The 20,578-nt window shown below is 46.2% G+C and overlaps 2 long non-coding RNA genes across 2 annotated transcripts; one reads left to right on the forward strand and one right to left on the reverse strand.

Moving 5' to 3' along the window:
• Positions 1-280: 280 nt before the first annotated feature.
• LOC144169353 (uncharacterized) lies at positions 281-10,096 on the reverse strand. Its single transcript, XR_013322430.1, has 3 exons — positions 9,964-10,096; positions 7,423-7,525; positions 281-548 (listed from the first exon to the last, which is right to left on the reverse strand). It is a non-coding gene; the product is annotated as an uncharacterized LOC144169353 (long non-coding RNA).
• A 188-nt stretch (positions 10,097-10,284) lies between these two features.
• LOC144167457 (uncharacterized) lies at positions 10,285-20,372 on the forward strand. The gene is made up of 3 exons (XR_013322003.1): positions 10,285-10,417; positions 12,854-12,956; positions 19,819-20,372. It is a non-coding gene; the product is annotated as an uncharacterized LOC144167457 (long non-coding RNA).
• The last annotated feature ends 206 nt before the right edge of the window (positions 20,373-20,578 follow it).

The following is a 20,578-nucleotide window of genomic DNA, read 5'->3' on the forward strand; positions in this document are numbered from 1 at the left end:
ATTTATTTGCGAGTTGGATTATGAAGCCTCCACTGATGACTTACGTTTGCCCACACACACTGACCAAAACAAGCTACAAGGGGCTTTGGTATCCAGTATTCTTACGCTGGAGCATGCTTCAAGGCATGTGATCACAAAAGCACTTAAGTTTACAGCAAATACAGGTTCTCAAATTGACTGAAAAACTGAAACATAACATTAAGACTTATAAATCTTTACCTAGTATGTGTGCTAGTTCTGCATCAATTGCTCAAAAAAAAAAAAAAAAACCCGCAACACATGCTAATGAACTGATCATGAAAAAGTGACGTAGTGAATAGTAAATCTGTCTGCTGAAAACAATTTTTTAATAAAACTACAGATTTGAATATAGATTACATGTTGCAATGTATGGGCATATGAAACAGCAGAAACCAAGTCCCAAAGCTCGAAAATTCTTTATTAGATGCTTTATAACCTCAAATATGCATACAACATTTTACGTGCCCATCACGGTTTAGGCCAGGAACGTCTTGGCTCAAAACTTTCCACAATTTCTCAGTCAGCACCTGCAACACCAAAAGAAACAAATAAACGCTTCCTTTTACAACCACACCGCAAACGTCAAGTGAATCTAAATTCACAATTGATGGTGAATTTTGTCCCATATATGGCTACATTAATATGTACACAAAAGTTAGTTTAGCCTGCTTTTGAACTATTCTAACTGCTTATTCTGAATTTTTTTTCTACGTGACACCAGAGATCCTTTGCTGATGCAGTCTTGTGTCTAAAACCTGCTTTAGTCCCTTCACACCAAATGGTATTTTTGACTTTTTTGAGAATTTGTACACGGCCAAATAATGGCTTACACTAGTAGGATTAAAGTTCTGAGCTAGACTGCTTTGATCTCTGATCTCGTTAACAAACTGCACTGCCTTTCCCAATAGCTAAGTAGGTGCTTACAGTGTATCTGACAGAACAGCTGTCACGCAATGGCCATACAGGACAACTGGGTCGGTTTATCAGTAAGGAATTATATGAGGTGGCACTAGGCTGAGCCCAACTCATCGCATCACTGCTGCAAAAACAAAGTGGAAAAAGATTCTATTTCGGGGGGTTGTAGTTGCCGAGGCCGCTCTTGGGCTACGAAGCGTGACACAGTGCTAGGTTCGATTCACGTTAATCCTGACATTTGGGCATCTTAACTCGCACTGAAATCTCCACACACGAGCGTTTTCGATTCTTTTCTTTTTGCCTTCACTAAAAGGACAAGAAAAAAGTCCTTGGGCTCAGCTGCACAATGCTTTAGGAACTGCGGCTGCTGCTCAGGCACAAGTTGGAGCCATTACTTGACTAGGCACAAATCCTCAAGAGTTGAAAACTGATTTCAGCGCAAAGCGGCAAAACAGCACTTTATTAAAAACAAGAGAAGTGGGAAAGACCTTATAACAACACGCGTTAAAGAACGACCTCTTTGAATAAACACAGTGTCACTTTGTAAATCGTCAATGCCTGGATAGCATATCCTTCATGCACAAGTATACTTAGTTGCTCCTTTAGACCGACAACGATGGCCAGAAGAAGTCAGGCTGCTGCCTTGCACGCCTTGTACTTGCTGCGTCGCCTTAATATTACCATAAGTTAGGAGCCAAGTATCTTAAATACCCATCTGTTTGATGCTTTGAACGTGCCAAGTAGGTGTTGTCGTGCAGTAATCCTCATTGGACGACGAGAACGAATGTAAATTAAATGACTCGCGAGCGAAAAATGACGTTACCAAAGTTGATCAGTTCACGACTCTTGCACCGCTTTACCATTGAGCCAATGCTGTGGACTTGTTTGTAAACAACCTGTAATTTCTCTGCGCCACGTAACATCATTGATAGTGGTTGCGGACTGAAGTAGCGTAGAAAACCGGGCTAGTTGGTGCAGATTCATCTTCGCAGCGCACAAATAACGGGACAAAAAGGAGGATAACACTGGACAACCACTGAACCAAAACCGAATTTTTATTGAAGAGACAAATATAAAGCCATCGAAGCTATAAAACAAAGATAAAAACATGACACATGAACCCACTATAAGCAACTGTACAGACAAACGCTCTCAAGTACTGCTCTCTTCAAGATACGCCAATTCTGCATCTAAAAGTGCTAAAGACGAGCGCTAACACACGAGTCAGACATTTTTCGAATTTTATGTGCTTCCACTATACTTCCCTCACCTTTTGTTCATCGTGCGAGAACAGTACCGTTGTATCATGAAGGAAAAGCGTACAACCACAATCTTTGAAATGGGTGGGAAGACGGCCAGAAGGCACTCAGTGAACTGGCCAACATCAAAGCGACCACAATTGAAAGGAATGCAATAAACCACGTTTAATCTATAAGGAACAACCTGTTTCTCATGTTTCACACCACAGCTGTTTGCTCGGCCCTTATTACTAATATTCTTTTCGATGGCGGGACAGCTGCAGTTTAACTTAATTTTGGCTGAAAACACCACATTGATGTTATATCTGCTCCCCACTTCTTTCAAGCGGTGAGATACATCGTGCAGGTACGAGATTACAACTATCTTTTCCTTCACAACATCACAAGCAGGAGACAAGTTTTCTTCACCATATCCAACAACTGAAGACAGGCCGACCCAATGACTTCGTCACCGTAGCCAGCATTTTTGGGTCCAACTAACTGTTCACCAAAGCTAGACTCAATTGGGTGAAAACAAGACTGAAAACAAAACAAGATGGCTAACCTGAGGCAGTTGACAACAATCCCATATTACAATCCTAGAACGTGCTGATGAAGAGTTCAGTAAAGGCTTCTTCGATCGTGGGCTATAGAGCCAACATACATGATTCTGCTCGAATTTTAACAACAGGTCCAAAAACTGGATTGTTCTTTGGTTTAGCGCCTTGGACATAAAGGTCAGCCTAAATGCGTGCCGTTTGAATGCTTTTAAAATGTCCACCATTTTTCTTGTAGGGTCATAGTTTCCACAAAGTACTAGATAATCGTCAACATACCCAAAAGTTTTAATTGCCAAACCCTCCGAGTCACGTTCCCATACACGGTCAACATGAGCCAAGAAATGTCACTAACAAGGTGAGGAAGTTTAGACCGTCTACAGATTCCAGATCTCTGCACAAAGACACTGTCACACCATCCTAAAATAGTTGATGCTAAGTAAAAACGCAGAAGCTCCAAAAAGGATTCCACGGAAATCCCACAACTTTGCATAAACTTAACCTCGCCGTTGTAGACGGTGATACACTCTTTCACAGAGACCAAAACTTGTTCATGCGGAAGGGAGTAGAAAAGGTTTCCAGCGTCAATACTGAAAGCAGAGCACCAGCCTGGATTACTGCGCGCACAGTAACCTCATTTGTGTGCTGTGAAGATGAAGAGGCTTGCGCAGCGTGCCCTATCCTGGTCCTCTTGCATTGCAACATCTGCTACCTCAAACACGGAGCTGCGCAGTGGACGCCAGGTCGGCACAGAAATTTTGGCACTCGATGGAGCCCTCTGGCCGACTATGCCACTTATGGTCGTCTCCCATCCCTGCGACCACAGCACCTTCTGCGGCACTGACGTTGATGACTGGATAAGCACCTACGAGAGTGCGAGCGCTCATAACCGATGGGATGCAACCTTGAGGCTGGGCAACGTAATATTTTACCTCAAGGGCCTAGCCAGACTATTGTTGGTTTGAGACACACGAAGCAGACCTGACAAGCTGGGAAACCTGCAAATTGACATTACGTGAGCTGTTCGGAAAGCTTGTTGGCCACCAACTAGCCGCGAAGAAACTTTCTTCCAATGCCAAAACCTCGATGGAGTCATCCGTCGCCTATATTCAGGATGGTGTTGCTCTGTGTCACAAGATAGATGCCGACACGTCAGAAACTGGCAAAGTAGGACATGTGCAGAAAGGAATTGCTGATGGCGCTTTCAACCTGCTTGTTTATAAGCACTGCACCACCACAGACGGCATCATTACAGAGTGCAGACCGTTTAAACATCTCGAAAAGGGCCTCGCAGCCTCTGGAAAATGTTTCTTTGGTTATCAACGTAACTAGTTGATACATTTCTTTTTGTCATTCCCCCCCACTGTAATGCCAAAAGGCGCTGTGGGTACCAAATAAAGAAAGAAAGAAACAAGCGAAAGCTCACTGTATTGCCCCACAGTTCACTCGACTGCCTAACACGGCTCCCACATCCTATTACGAGTATACCACTCCACTGGAATGTGCCCTTCTTTGTTCGACGACTTAATGAAAATAGTACGCCGTGAGCTGGAGACTACGGCTACGGCTGCCCTACTAGCCCCGACCCGTGAATGAACGTCACCTTCCATCTCCCTCATCCATGCGATATACAGCAAGAGCTCGCAAGCCACACCATTCCACGCATTTGCTCTGTAGCTCACCCGAAAAACGCTTTCACTGTTCCTCGTGTCTTAACTGGTCCCCACTAATATGCCCCACGCCATTTTCAGACACAAAATTCCGAAGAGTGGAGTACTCCTGAAAACAAGCCAATATGCTTCCACTGCTGTCATGGTGGGCATGTGGCCCGCTACAGCTTTCAACATTGCCAGGCTAAGCCTTCGCCTCATCAGACGACTAATCAATGCAGCTCAAGGAGGTAATACTGCATCTGTGACCTGGACGACAGATCCTCTATTAACCAAGGAGTCTAAGCCCAATTTCCTAGACGTTACTGTTGATGGTGTTGCAGCCCAGGCTCTCACTGACACAAATGCTCACATCTCTGTAATGAGCTTAACCCTCCGCTGGCATCTCCGCAAAGTTCTGACGCCACCCATGCAAACATTTGTTCGAGTTGCCAATGAGAGCACACCTTCAATTGCCGGAATGCGTACCGCCTGAATATGGATTGCCGACCACGATAGTGTCGTTCTCTTTACCGTCCTTGAAAAATGCCCCATGACATTATCCTCGGCGTCGATTTTTTCTCGAACCGCTCTCATTCACTGTTCTGCGGGACTTCTCTCTTTTGAATTTCCTTCTGCCAAAAATGCTCAAAAGCACCGTTGTCGTTCCACAGATTATGTCCATTTGCTGTCAAATGCTGTAACATACATGCCCCTGTGATCAAGCCCACCTGTTTCTCACAGTTATTTCTCACCAGATTGTTCGACAAGCCGAGCGGAAGCTACTACGAGCACGTATCCTTGAGTGCCGCCAGAAGCTACGAGCTTTGGAGAAGCAAACCTTCTTTGCACGCCGGCAACTTGAGTATCTTATTCCTGAGGACTGCCCAGATGTGCAGCTGCACGCAAACTTCACCGCTAGCATGGGAGAAGGCCGTCATAGAACGTCGCAAGAGAGGAAACTGCAAGCACTCCGGCCGGACGTGCACAATGCACCCAAGAGGTCATCAACCTATCTCCGTACACACCGAACGAAGAGGAGGCTAAGGTTTTGTCCCGTGGTGTGAATTTTAACACGGAAGCACCCCCGGAGCCAGGAAAGGTGATTTGTGCGGTCGAACGCGCGGTCGGCCAGCTTCCCTCTGAAGTACGGCAAGAAGCGCGCACCCGTGCTATTGGTGTGCTCTCTGGTTTGCGAAGACATTGTGCAAGACTGCATTTATCGGTAGCGGAGAGGCAAGCCATCAGGAGCCTGCGGAATAACAGCAGTATCGCAATCCTTCCTGCTGACAAAGGCAATGCCACGGTCTTGCTAGATAGCAGTGACTACCACAAGAAGATGTTGGCCCTTCTCGAAGACCAGCAGACATACGCTCCTCTAGCCCGTGACCCAACTAGCAGGTTACAGTCCAAGCTTCAAGAACTGCTAACCAGGCTTTTCAAGCTAGTCCCTCCGCACCACAAGGGCCTCTACTTCTCGAGGCCGTCGACTTCTCGAGGTCACCGCTCTACCGACTATCGGGCTACCTTCACCAAGTGTTGAGCCCTCTAGCCGGTAAGACGCCCACGCACGTCGCAAACTCGTCCTCTTTTGTTTCGAAGCTGAAGGACGTAACTCTAACTGAAGACGACGTCATGGTTTCGTTCGACGTCAAGTCTCTTTTCACTAGTGTCCCAGTGGATCTGGCAGTAGCCACGTGCGAAGAAGCACTAAACGCGGACATTAGTCTTCCCGATCGCACTCCCTTTGACGTCCCCGAGCTCTGTGAGTTGCTTATGTTTTGTCTGAGCAACACCTATTTTTCTTACGGGGGAAGCCTCTATCAGCAGACCCATGGCACGGCAATGGGTGCATCAATATCAGTTACTACGGCCAATCTAGTTATGGAGGCTTTAGAGGGGAAGGTAGTGGCAACCTTCACACCGGCACCGAGGTTTTTTTGCCGCTATGTCGACGACTGTTTTTGCATTTTAAAAAAGCAAGATGTCCCATGTCTTCTGGACAGCCTCAACGCCCAGAATGTGCATATACAGTTCACTGTGGAGTTCGAGCAAGGCAACATGCTTCCCTTTTTTGGATGTTCTTGTTCGCCGCGATGCGGGCACTCTCTCCTTCTCAGTGTACAGGAAGTCCACACACACGGGTCGTTACCCCAGTTTTGAATCTTGCCACCCTCTCGGCCACAAGACATCCGTTGTGTCGTCCTTGATGAAGCACGCCGTACGCATCTGCTCAGATGACAGTGCACTGAAACGTGAATTAGGAACGATTCGCCGCGAACTAATCGCCAATGGCTATCCTAAGCGACTTATTTGCCGAACCAAGAATAAGGTACTACAGCCAAGAATGGCCAACAACAGGACATTACGAGCACGCGCAGCCATCCCCTACGTCCCAGGAATAAGCGAAGCATTGTCGCACGTCTTTTCAAAATACGACATGCGCATTGCCCATGTACCGACCAGCGAGCTCCGCGACGACTGAAAGAGCACCAACGTGATGTAAGAAATCATAATCACATGACAAATGCCATTGTAGAGCACTCGCACAAACATTCCCACAAGATTGACTGGGAGAACACCGCAATTTTAGCTAAGGAAAACAACACATCATCTCGGCGTCTGCTAGAGTCACTTTTTATCCAATCAACGCCAGCCACAATGAACCGGACGGATGGGACTTTGCCTCCCGTCTACGCACGCTCTCTACGTCATGTGCTGCCTATATAATTGACGACGACGGCTTGTCTTACGTAGTGAACAAGGGACTCGTATGTGGTTCCGAAACGTCAATATATTTTTATTCTTGGTCAGTGTTCGCTTTTCTTTTGCAAGTTATTATATGGTCTTCCCTATTACAGACGCGCTGCTTCTGTGAAACGTCACTCTGCCACACATCATCATTACTGTGGAAGAGAACCAAACCTGCCTTCCCTTTCAGTTTTTCAACTTCAGTTTCACACCTCAAGTCCTTCCCAAGGGGATTTCGCTTGCAATGCTGTGCCCTTTCTGCCATGAATGCTAGCACTCCTGCAGATTTACCTCCTGCAGTGCAGGCGTCCCATCAAGCACCATCAATCAAGGCAGTGGCTGCTTCAGACCTCCCACCGGATCATACCGCCGATCTCCCTCGTCTTCTGGATTCCTGCAAGGACATCTTTGACTTAGACAACCAACCACCAACCCAAACTTCTGCAGTCACCCATCATATCAACACCAACGATGCTTCACTAGTGTACAGGTGGCCCTATTGCGTATCACTTGCTGAACGACTCGTCATCCAAAAGGTAAAAAAAAATGCTCAGTAAGGATACAGTCGAACCATCTTCCAGTCTGTGGGTGTCTCCAGTCGTGTTGGTCAGAGAAAAAGATGGGACGTAGTGCTTCTAGATGGATTATGGAAACTTTAATATTATGAAGGAAGGCCTTATACAGTGGGATCTCATTGATACAATTCTGCATAATACGTTTTTCTTTTCATTCTAAGCAAAAATCCCTTAGAAATAATGCATTTTCGTGCATTTGATACGATCACATTTTTGCTAAAAATTGGATGGCACGACAACGAAAGTGAACCTTGACCATTTTTAGAAACCTTACATTTATTCTTCGGTATACTAGCTCAAACCCCATGTCAACAACCCATGACCTGCATGGCAGCGCCGGTTCTGCGACAAAAACACTGCTGCCGGGCGTGGGCGCTCTGTTCAATGAGGATGATATGTGAGGCGAGGCACTGTGCCATCTAGTGAAACATATCATAATCACAGAGTTTCTCAGTTTGATCATAATCGAGGAAGAAGGTTCCAATGCTCTTGGCAGGCGGCGACTTCCCTCCCCAACTTCTCGCCATGCTCTGTGCTTCCCGCTTCGTTCTTTGTTCTCTTTCTGCGCTGTTCCTGTGTTTGGTGGTGTTGCTTATGAGGCTATTTTTGTTCTTGTTCTATTTGACTAGTCTTGTTCTCCTTAGGCTGCCTTGTTGCTGTGCGGGGTGTGCTGCCAGGCTTGTGGCAATGTCGAGGAAACGGAAGGCACTCAATATAAAAAGAAAAAGTGGAAATTGTACAGAAATTGGAAGAAAACCCGAAGAGGATATGCGTGGACTTGGCACACAAGCTCGGTTTGCCAGTGTCAACGCTCAACACTATTGCCGGTCAGCAAGAGGAACTTCAAAAGAATCTGCAAGTTTCCGGCCCTGATGCGAAACAAGCACAAGGTGCGAAGCACGACCAAATGGAAGACATCCTGCTCACATGGTGGGAGGAAGTTGGAGCGGCAGGATGAACGCCGATAGGTCAGTACTACGCGAAAAAGTTGACAACACTGCGCTCTCCTTGGGCATTGAGGACTCCAAAGCGTCTGGTGGCTGGCTTCACCAATTCAAGGCACAACGTGAAGTGTCATACAGAACAGCATCCGCCCAAGTGAAAAATACCAGCAGTTTTTTTTTATTTTTACATTTCCGGAGAATTTTCTCCCAGACTTCGAAAAGAAAGTGCAGCACAAATTTACCAGCTACTCCACTGTTGCTCAATAAAACTGAGTTGCTGACGGAGAATGCAGATTTTTCTCCTTTTTTTAACAAACTCTTTGGATAATACGATTTTCACATAATGCTTTTTATTTCCCGGTTCCCCTGAAAAACGTATCAACGAGATTTCACTGTACATGATACATAGACGAGACGTGGCTGGCAACTTGTGAAGGGAGGCAACTTCGTGCAACCAAAGCCTGATTAGTCATGCTAATTCCTCCTATATTTCAATATGGTCTAACACCAGCTACCCCACTTCGGCAGAGCCAGTGGGGAACATTTCAACACTACTGTCACTGTGTACTGCAGAACGAACATCCATCCCGCATTTAAAAACCCTGCATACGAAGCTGCATCGCGCAAAGTTGTTCTATGGCCACTGAATGTCCTCGCTGAATGTCAAGGAATAAGCGTCCTCACCGACGCGCTTTGGCGTCGTCTATCAGCGGATTCGTATGTATACAAGCGTTTACAGCAAGAACGGTAAATATATTACTACGCCCTTCAAGCACATGTCTGCAAAATGCGATTACTTCGCCGCGTTCGCAGGATTGAGCCGCACAGTAGAGAACACAGTCGTAGCATAGTAGCAGGAATGAACGCATCGTACGGCTTCTTCCACGTTTCGTCACCCCGTGACTACAGTTTACCTCAACACCATTTATAACGCACGCCCTTAAAGAGCTTACACTCTAAAAAGTGCTACAACCTTTCTGGTAACCTTGAGTAAATGTAAAAGCGTAGCCACCGCGCACATCACGTCGTAGCTAGCGCCGACTTCAATGCAAACGCGGTCGTCGACGCGGCTACGTGAACGTACCACTGACAGCCTCAAGGAAAGTGTATTTGGGGGCTCTAGAACAACGTATTTAAATTTAGCCCATGTTTGCGAATAACAAATGATCCCTTGAGTGCTTTAGTTACATTGTCATTCAGAATGTGCCTAGCCAGTTATGTCCAACATACGGAGAGCGCACGGCGTTTGCAGTACACGGACAGGTATATAATTACCCGTCCCTCTTGACACCAGCCCTTAAAAAATATCTTACCTTTCGTTTATGACGCAAAAAGATGCCGAGGAGAAAGCAGCAGGTTTCGTTATCTACAAGAAATCGATGCTGGCTTGCGCTTTGAAACTCGTACACAATAGGCAAGTGGCTTCGGCTTGACGTGGCTTGACCAGTGCTGCTTTTGCCTTGTGCAAACTTAATTCCATAGAGATAATATACTTAATTCAACTAAAAAACTCTGTCACACGACCGGCTAAATACAGCCGCTCGTGATCTGTTATTTGTGGAGGTAGCAGAGTATAAAAGTTGTGTAACAGAGGATTTTAGTTGATTTAATTTTGCGCAAGGCAAAAGCAACACTGGTCAAGCCACGTCAAGCCGAAGCCACTTGCCTGTTGTGTACGAGTTTCAAAGCGCAAGCCAGCATCGATTTCTTGTAGATAACGAAACCTGCTGCTTTCTCCTCGGCATCTTTTTGCGTCATAAACGAAAGGTAAGATATTTTTTAAGGGCTGGCATCAAGAGGGATGGGTAATTATATACCTGTCCGTGTACTGCAAACGCCGTGCGCTCTCCGTATGTTGGACGTAACTGGCTAGGCACATTCTGAATGACAATGTAACTAAAGCACTCAAGGAATCATTTGTTATTCGCAAACATGGGCTAAATTTAAATACGTTGTTCTAGAGCCCCCAAATACACTTTCCTTGAGGCTGTCAGCGGTACGTTCACGTAGCCGCGTCGACGACCGCGTTCGCATTGAAGTCGTCGCTAGCTACGACGTGATGTGCGCGGTGGCTACGCTTTTACATTCACTCAAGGTTACTAGAAAGGTTGTAGCGCTTTTTAGAGTGTAAGCTCTTTAAGGGCGTGCGTTATAAATTGGTGTTGAGGTAAACTGTAGTCACGGGGTGACGAAACGTGGAAGAAGCCGTACGATGCGTTCATTCCTGCTAGTATGCTACGACTGTGTTCTCTACTGTGCGGCTCAATCCTGCGAACGCGGCGAAGTAATTGCATTTTGCCGACATGTGCTTGAAGGGCGTAGTAATATATTTACCGTTCTTGCTGTAAACACTTGTATACATACGAATCCGCTGATAGACGACGCGAAAGCGCGTCGGTGAGGACGCTTCCTTGACATTCAGCGAGGACTTTCAGTGGCCATAGAACAACATTGCGCGATGCAGCTTCGTATGCAGGGTTTTTAAATGCGGGATGGATGTTCGTTCTGCAGTACACAGTGACAGTAGTGTTGAAATGTTCCCCACTGGCTCTGCCGAAGTGGGGTAGCTGGTGTTAGACCATATTGAAATATAGGATATTAGCATGACTAATCAGGCTTTGGTTGCACGAAGTTACCTCCCTTCACAAGTTGCCAGCCACATCTTGTCTATGTATCATGTACAGTGAAATCTCGTTGATACGTTTTTCAGGGGAACCGGGAAATAAAAAGCATTATGTGAAAATCGTATTATCCAAAGAGTTTGTTAAAAAAAGGAGAAAAATCTGCATTCTCCGTCAGCAACTCAATTTTATTGAGCAACAGTGGAGTAGCTGGTAAATTTGTGCTGCACTTTCTTTTCGAAGTCTGGGAGAAAATTCTCCGGAAATGTAAAAATGAAAAAAAAAGCTGCTGGTATTTTTCACTTGGGCGGATGCTGTTCTGTATGACACTTCACGTTGTGCCTTGAATTGGTGAAGCCAGCCACCAGACGCTTCGGAGTCCTCAATGCCCAAGGAGAGCGCAGTGTTGTCAACTTTTTCGCGTAGTACTGACCTATCGGCGTTCATCCTGCCGCTCCAACTTCCTCCCACCATGTGAGCAGGATGTCTTCCATTTGGTCGTGCTTCGCACCTTGTGCTTGTTTCGCATCAGGGCCGGAAACTTGCAGATTCTATTGAAGTTCCTCTTGCTGACCGGCAATAGTGTTGAGCGTTGACACTGGCAAACCGAGCTTGTGTGCCAAATCCACGCATATCCTCTTCGGGTTTTCTTCCAATTTCTGTACAATTTCCACTTTTCCTTTAATACTGAGTGCCTTCCGTTTCCTCGACATTGCCACAAGCCTGGCAGCACACCCCGCACAGCAACAAGGCAGCCTAAGGAGAACAAGACTAGTCAAATAGAACAAGAACAAAAATAGCCTCATAAGCAACACCACCAAACACAGGAACAGCGCAGAAAGAGAACAAAGAACGGAGCGGGAAGCACAGAGCATGGCGAGAAGTTGGGGAGGGAAGTCGCCGCCTGCCAAGAGCATTGGAACCTTCTTCCTCGATTATGATCAAACTGAGAAACTCTGTGATTATGATATGTTTCACTAGATGGCACAGTGCCTCGCCTCACATATCATCCTCATTGAACAGAGCGCCCACGCCCGGCAGCAGTGTTTTTGTCGCAGAACCGGCGCTGCCATGCAGGTCATGGGTTGTTGACATGGGGTTTGAGCTAGTATACCGAAGAATAAATGTAAGGTTTCTAAAAATGGTCAAGGTTCACTTTCGTTGTCGTGCCATCCAATTTTTAGCAAAAATGTGATCGTATCAAATGCACGAAAATGCATTATTTCTAAGGGATTTTTGCTTGGAATGAAAAGAAAAACGTATTATGCAGAATTGTATCAATGAGATCCCACTGTATAAGGCCTTCCTTCATAATATTAAAGTTTCCATAATCCATCTAGAAGCACTACGTCCCATCTTTTTCTCTGACCAACACGACTGGAGACACCCACAGACTGGAAGATGGTTCGACTGTATCCTTACTGAGCATTTTTTTTTTACCTTTTGGATGACGAGTCGTTCAGCAAGTGATACGCAATAGGGCCACCTGTACACTAGTGAAGCATCGTTGGTGTTGATATGATGGGTGACTGCAGAAGTTTGGGTTGGTGGTTGGTTGTCTAAGTCAAAGATGTCCTTGCAGGAATCCAGAAGACGAGGGAGATCGGCGGTATGATCCGGTGGGAGGTCTGAAGCAGCCACTGCCTTGATTGATGGTGCTTGATGGGACGCCTGCACTGCAGGAGGTAAATCTGCAGGAGTGCTAGCATTCATGGCAGAAAGGGCACAGCATTGCAAGCGAAATCCCCTTGGGAAGGACTTGAGGTGTGAAACTGAAGTTGAAAAACTGAAAGGGAAGGCAGGTTTGGTTCTCTTCCACAGTAATGATGATGTGTGGCAGAGTGACGTTTCACAGAAGCAGCGCGTCTGTAATAGGGAAGACCATATAATAACTTGCAAAAGAAAAGCGAACACTGACCAAGAATAAAAATATATTGACGTTTCGGAACCACATACGAGTCCCTTGTTCACTACGTAAGACAAGCCGTCGTCGTCAATTATATAGGCAGCACATGACGTAGAGAGCGTGCGTAGACGGGAGGCAAAGTCCCATCCGTCCGGTTCATTGTGGCTGGCGTTGATTGGATAAAAAGTGACTCTAGCAGACGCCGAGATGATGTGTTGTTTTCCTTAGCTAAAATTGCGGTGTTCTCCCAGTCAATCTTGTGGGAATGTTTGTGCGAGTGCTCTACAATGGCATTTGTCATGTGATTATGATTTCTTACATCACGTTGGTGCTCTTTCAGTCGTCGCGGAGCTCGCTGGTCGGTACATGGGCAATGCGCATGTCGTATTTTGAAAAGACGTGCGACAATGCTTCGCTTATTCCTGGGACGTAGGGGATGGCTGCGCGTGCTCGTAATGTCCTGTTGTTGGCCATTCTTGGCTGTAGTACCTTATTCTTGGTTCGGCAAATAAGTCGCTTAGGATAGCCATTGGCGATTAGTTCGCGGCGAATCGTTCCTAATTCACGTTTCAGTGCACTGTCATCTGAGCAGATGCGTACGGCGTGCTTCATCAAGGACGACACAACGGATGTCTTGTGGCCGAGAGGGTGGCAAGATTCAAAACTGGGGTAACGACCCGTGTGTGTGGACTTCCTGTACACTGAGAAGGAGAGAGTGCCCGCATCGCGGCGAACAAGAACATCCAAAAAAGGGAAGCATGTTGCCTTGCTCGAACTCCACAGTGAACTGTATATGCACATTCTGGGCGTTGAGGCTGTCCAGAAGACATGGGACATCTTGCTTTTTTAAAATGCAAAAACAGTCGTCGACATAGCGGCAAAAAAACCTCGGTGCCGGTGTGAAGGTTGCCACTACCTTCCCCTCTAAAGCCTCCATAACTAGATTGGCCGTAGTAACTGATATTGATGCACCCATTGCCGTGCCATGGGTCTGCTGATAGAGGCTTCCCCCGTAAGAAAAATAGGTGTTGCTCAGACAAAACATAAGCAACTCACAGAGCTCGGGGACGTCAAAGGGAGTGCGATCGGGAAGACTAATGTCCGCGTTTAGTGCTTCTTCGCACGTGGCTACTGCCAGATCCACTGGGACACTAGTGAAAAGAGACTTGACGTCGAACGAAACCATGACGTCGTCTTCAGTTAGAGTTACGTCCTTCAGCTTCGAAACAAAAGAGGACGAGTTTGCGACGTGCGTGGGCGTCTTACCGGCTAGAGGGCTCAACACTTGGTGAAGGTAGCCCGATAGTCGGTAGAGCGGTGACCTCGAGAAGTCGACGGCCTCGAGAAGTAGAGGCCCTTGTGGTGCGGAGGGACTAGCTTGAAAAGCCTGGTTAGCAGTTCTTGAAGCTTGGACTGTAACCTGCTAGTTGGGTCACGGGCTAGAGGAGCGTATGTCTGCTGGTCTTCGAGAAGGGCCAACATCTTCTTGTGGTAGTCACTGCTATCTAGCAAGACCGTGGCATTGCCTTTGTCAGCAGGAAGGATTGCGATACTGCTGTTATTCCGCAGGCTCCTGATGGCTTGCCTCTCCGCTACCGATAAATGCAGTCTTGCACAATGTCTTCGCAAACCAGAGAGCACACCAATAGCACGGGTGCGCGCTTCTTGCCGTACTTCAGAGGGAAGCTGGCCGACCGCGCGTTCGACCGCACAAATCACCTTTCCTGGCTCCGGGGGTGCTTCCGTGTTAAAATTCACACCACGGGACAAAACCTTAGCCTCCTCTTCGTTCGGTGTGTACGGAGATAGGTTGATGACCTCTTGGGTGCATTGTGCACGTCCGGCCGGAGTGCTTGCAGTTTCCTCTCTTGCGACGTTCTATGACGGCCTTCTCCCATGCTAGCGGTGAAGTTTGCGTGCAGCTGCACATCTGGGCAGTCCTCAGGAATAAGATACTCAAGTTGCCGGCGTGCAAAGAAGGTTTGCTTCTCCAAAGCTCGTAGCTTCTGGCGGCACTCAAGGATACGTGCTCGTAGTAGCTTCCGCTCGGCTTGTCGAACAATCTGGTGAGAAATAACTGTGAGAAACAGGTGGGCTTGATCACAGGGGCATGTATGTTACAGCATTTGACAGCAAATGGACATAATCTGTGGAACGACAACGGTGCTTTTGAGCATTTTTGGCAGAAGGAAATTCAAAAGAGAGAAGTCCCGCAGAACAGTGAATGAGAGCGGTTCGAGAAAAAATCGACGCCGAGGATAATGTCATGGGGCATTTTTCAAGGACGGTAAAGAGAACGACACTATCGTGGTCGGCAATCCATATTCAGGCGGTACGCATTCCGGCAATTGAAGGTGTGCTCTCATTGGCAACTCGAACAAATGTTTGCATGGGTGGCGTCAGAACTTTGCGGAGATGCCAGCGGAGGGTTAAGCTCATTACAGAGATGTGAGCATTTGTGTCAGTGAGAGCCTGGGCTGCAACACCATCAACAGTAACGTCTAGGAAATTGGGCTTAGACTCCTTGGTTAATAGAGGATCTGTCGTCCAGGTCACAGATGCAGTATTACCTCCTTGAGCTGCATTGATTAGTCTTGTGGTGAGGCGAAGGCTTAGCGTGGCAATGTCAAAAGCTGTAGCGGGCCACATGCCCAGTGGAAGCATATTGGCTTGTTTTCAGGAGTACTCCACTCTTCGGAATTTTGTGTCTGAAAATGGCGTGGGGCATATTGGTGGGGACCAGTTAAGACACGAGGAACAGTGAAAGCGTTTTTCGGGTGAGCTACAGAGCAAATGCGTGGAATGGTGTGGCTTGCGAGCTCTTGCTGTATATCGCATGGATTAGGGAGATGGAAGGTGACGTTCATTCACGGGTCGGGGCTAGTAGGGCAGCCGTAGCCGTAGCCTCCAGCTCACGGCGTACTATTTTCATTAAGTCGTCGAACAAAGAAGGGCACATTCCAGTGGAGTTGTATACTTGTAATTGGATGTGGGACCCGTGTTAGGCAGTCGAGTGAACTGTGGGGCAATACAGTGAGCTTTCGCTTGTTTCTTTCTTGCTTTATTTGGTACCCACAGCGCCTGTTGGCATTACAGTGGGGGGAATAACAAAAAGAAATGCATCAACTAGTTACGTTGATAACCAAAGAAACATTTTCCAGAGGCTGCGAGGCCCTTTTCGAGATGTTTAAACGGTCTGCACTCTGTAATGATGCCGTCTGTGGTGGTGCAGTCCTTATAAACAAGCAGGTTGAAAGCGCCATCAGCAATTCCTTTCTGCACATGGCCTACTTTGCCAGTTTCTGAAGTGTCGGCATCTATCTTGTGACACAGAGCAACACCATCCTGAATATAGGCGACGGATGACTCCATCGAGGTTTTGGCATTGGAAGAAAGTTTCTTCGCGGCTAGTTGGTGGCCAACAAGCTTTCCGAACAGCTCACGTAATGTCAATTTGCAGGTTTCCCAGCTTGTCAGGTCTGCTTCGTGTGTCTCAAACCAACAATAGTCTGGCTAGGCCCTTGAGGTAAAATATTACGTTGGCCAGCCTCAAGGTTGCATCCCATCGGTTATGAGCGCTCGCACTCTCGTAGGTGCTTATCCAGTCATCAACGTCAGTGCCGCAGAAGGTGCTGCGGTCGCAGGGATGGGAGACGACCATAAGTGGCATAGTCGGCCAGAGGGCTCCATCGAGTGCCAAAATTTCTGTGCCGACCTGGCGTCCACTGCGCAGCTCCGTGTTTGAGGTAGCAGATGTTGCAATGCAAGAGGACCAGGATAGGGCACGCTGCGCAAGCCTCTTCATCTTCACAGCACACAAATGAGGTTACTGTGCGCGCAGTAATCCAGGCTGGTGCTCTGCTTTCAGCATTGACGCTGGAAACCTTTTCTACTCCCTTCCGCATGAACAAGTTTTGGTCTCTGTGAAAGAGTGTATCACCGTCTACAACGGCGAGGTTAAGTTTATGCAAAGTTGTGGGATTTCCGTGGAATCCTTTTTGGAGCTTCTGCGTTTTTACTTAGCATCAACTATTTTAGGATGGTGTGACAGTGTCTTTGTGCAGAGATCTGGAATCTGTAGACGGTCTAAACTTCCTCACCTTGTTAGTGACATTTCTTGGCTCATGTTGACCGTGTATGGGAACGTGACTCGGAGGGTTTGGCAATTAAAACTTTCGGGTATGTTGACGATTATCTAGTACTTTGTGGAAACTATGACCCTACAAGAAAAATGGTGGACATTTTAAAAGCATTCAAACGGCACGCATTTAGGCTGACCTTTATGTCCAAGGCGCTAAACCAAAGAACAATCCAGTTTTTGGACCTGTTGTTAAAATTCGAGCAGAATCATGTATGTTGGCTCTATAGCCCACGATCGAAGAAGCCTTTACTGAACTCTTCATCAGCACGTTCTAGGATTGTAATATGGGATTGTTGTCAACTGCCTCAGGTTAGCCATCTTGTTTTGTTTTCAGTCTTGTTTTCACCCAATTGAGTCTAGCTTTGGTGAACAGTTAGTTGGACCCAAAAATGCTGGCTACGGTGACGAAGTCATTGGGTCGGCCTGTCTTCAGTTGTTGGATATGGTGAAGAAAACTTGTCTCCTGCTTGTGATGTTGTGAAGGAAAAGATAGTTGTAATCTCGTACCTGCACGATGTATCTCACCGCTTGAAAGAAGTGGGGAGCAGATATAACATCAATGTGGTGTTTTCAGCCAAAATTAAGTTAAACTGCAGCTGTCCCGCCATCGAAAAGAATATTAGTAATAAGGGCCGAGCAAACAGCTGTGGTGTGAAACATGAGAAACAGGTTGTTCCTTATAGATTAAACGTGGTTTATTGCATTCCTTTCAATTGTGGTCGCTTTGATGTTGGCCAGTTCACTGAGTGCCTTCTGGCCGTCTTCCCACCCATTTCAAAGATTGTGGTTGTACGCTTTTCCTTCATGATACAACGGTACTGTTCTCGCACGATGAACAAAAGGTGAGGGAAGTATAGTGGAAGCACATAAAATTCGAAAAATGTCTGACTCGTGTGTTAGCGCTCGTCTTTAGCACTTTTAGATGCAGAATTGGCGTATCTTGAAGAGAGCAGTACTTGAGAGCGTTTGTCTGTACAGTTGCTTATAGTGGGTTCATGTGTCATGTTTTTATCTTTGTTTTATAGCTTCGATGGCTTTATATTTGTCTCTTCAATAAAAATTCGGTTTTGGTTCAGTGGTTGTCCAGTGTTATCCTCCTTTTTGTCCCGTTATTTGTGCGCTGCGAAGATGAATCTGCACCAACTAGCCCGGTTTTCTACGCTACTTCAGTCCGCAACCACTATCAATGATGTTACGTGGCGCAGAGAAATTACAGGTTGTTTACAAACAAGTCCACAGCATTGGCTCAATGGTAAAGCGGTGCAAGAGTCGTGAACTGATCAACTTTGGTAACGTCATTTTTCGCTCGCGAGTCATTTAATTTACATTCGTTCTCGTCGTCCAATGAGGATTACTGCACGACAACACCTACTTGGCACGTTCAAAGCATCAAACAGATGGGTATTTAAGATACTTGGCTCCTAACTTATGGTAATATTAAGGCGACGCAGCAAGTACAAGGCGTGCAAGGCAGCAGCCTGACTTCTTCTGGCCATCGTTGTCGGTCTAAAGGAGCAACTAAGTATACTTGTGCATGAAGGATATGCTATCCAGGCATTGACGATTTACAAAGTGACACTGTGTTTATTCAAAGAGGTCGTTCTTTAACGCGTGTTGTTATAAGGTCTTTCCCACTTCTCTTGTTTTTAATAAAGTGCTGTTTTGCCGCTTTGCGCTGAAATCAGTTTTCAACTCTTGAGGATTTGTGCCTAGTCAAGTAATGGCTCCAACTTGTGCCTGAGCAGCAGCCGCAGTTCCTAAAGCATTGTGCAGCTGAGCCCAAGGACTTTTTTCTTGTCCTTTTAGTGAAGGCAAAAAGAAAAGAATCGAAAACGCTCGTGTGTGGAGATTTCAGTGCGAGTTAAGATGCCCAAATGTCAGGATTAACGTGAATCGAACCTAGCACTGTGTCACGCTTCGTAGCCCAAGAGCGGCCTCGGCAACTACAACCCCCCGAAATAGAATCTTTTTCCACTTTGTTTTTGCAGCAGTGATGCGATGAGTTGGGCTCAGCCTAGTGCCACCTCATATAATTCCTTACTGATAAACCGACCCAGTTGTCCTGTATGGCCATTGCGTGACAGCTGTTCTGTCAGATACACTGTAAGCACCTACTTAGCTATTGGGAAAGGCAGTGCAGTTTGTTAACGAGATCAGAGATCAAAGCAGTTTAGCTCAGAACTTTAATCCTACTAGTGTAAGCCATTATTTGGCCGTGTACAAATTCTCAAAAAAGTCAAAAATACCATTTGGTGTGAAGGGACTAAAGCAGGTTTTAGACACAAGACTGCATCAGCAAAGGATCTCTGGTGTCACGTAGAAAAAAAATTCAGAATAAGCAGTTAGAATAGTTCAAAAGCAGGCTAAACTAACTTTTGTGTACATATTAATGTAGCCATATATGGGACAAAATTCACCATCAATTGTGAATTTAGATTCACTTGACGTTTGCGGTGTGGTTGTAAAAGGAAGCGTTTATTTGTTTCTTTTGGTGTTGCAGGTGCTGACTGAGAAATTGTGGAAAGTTTTGAGCCAAGACGTTCCTGGCCTAAACCGTGATGGGCACGTAAAATGTTGTATGCATATTTGAGGTTATAAAGCATCTAATAAAGAATTTTCGAGCTTTGGGACTTGGTTTCTGCTGTTTCATATGCCCATACATTGCAACATGTAATCTATATTCAAATCTGTAGTTTTATTAAAAAATTGTTTTCAGCAGACAGATTTACTATTCACTACGTCACTTTTTCATGATCAGTTCATTAGCATGTGTTGCGGGGTTTTTTTTTTTTTTTGAGCAATTGATGCAGAACTAGCACACATACTAGGTAAAGATTTATAAGTCTTAATGTTATGTTTCAGTTTTTCAGTCAATTTGAGAACCTGTATTTGCTGTAAACTTAAGTGCTTTTGTGATCACATGCCTTGAAGCATGCTCCAGCGTAAGAATACTGGATACCAAAGCCCCTTGTAGCTTGTTTTGGTCAGTGTGTGTGGGCAAACGTAAGTCATCAGTGGAGGCTTCATAATCCAACTCGCAAATAAATGTGGGTGCTAGCACCATTGGGGCTTGCAAGCAAAAAAGAAAAAGACCCGTGAACACACGATCGCGAAGAGGAGGCGGTGCAAAGGTAGTCCTGCGTGTCTAAATCTAAGAGGCGAAGATCAGAGCAGGAGTATTTGACAGTTCTAATTCTGCCTGGGCAAAACTTTAGTGCCAACTGCCGTTTCGTCTGAAACAAAACAAGCAACCCGGTTGT

Source organism: Haemaphysalis longicornis, unplaced genomic scaffold (assembly GCF_048455015.1).
Source record: "Haemaphysalis longicornis isolate Haplotype H1 unplaced genomic scaffold, Haemaphysalis longicornis Haplotype H1 scaffold_2, whole genome shotgun sequence".
In the NCBI taxonomy this organism is placed as follows: domain Eukaryota; kingdom Metazoa; phylum Arthropoda; class Arachnida; order Ixodida; family Ixodidae; genus Haemaphysalis; species Haemaphysalis longicornis.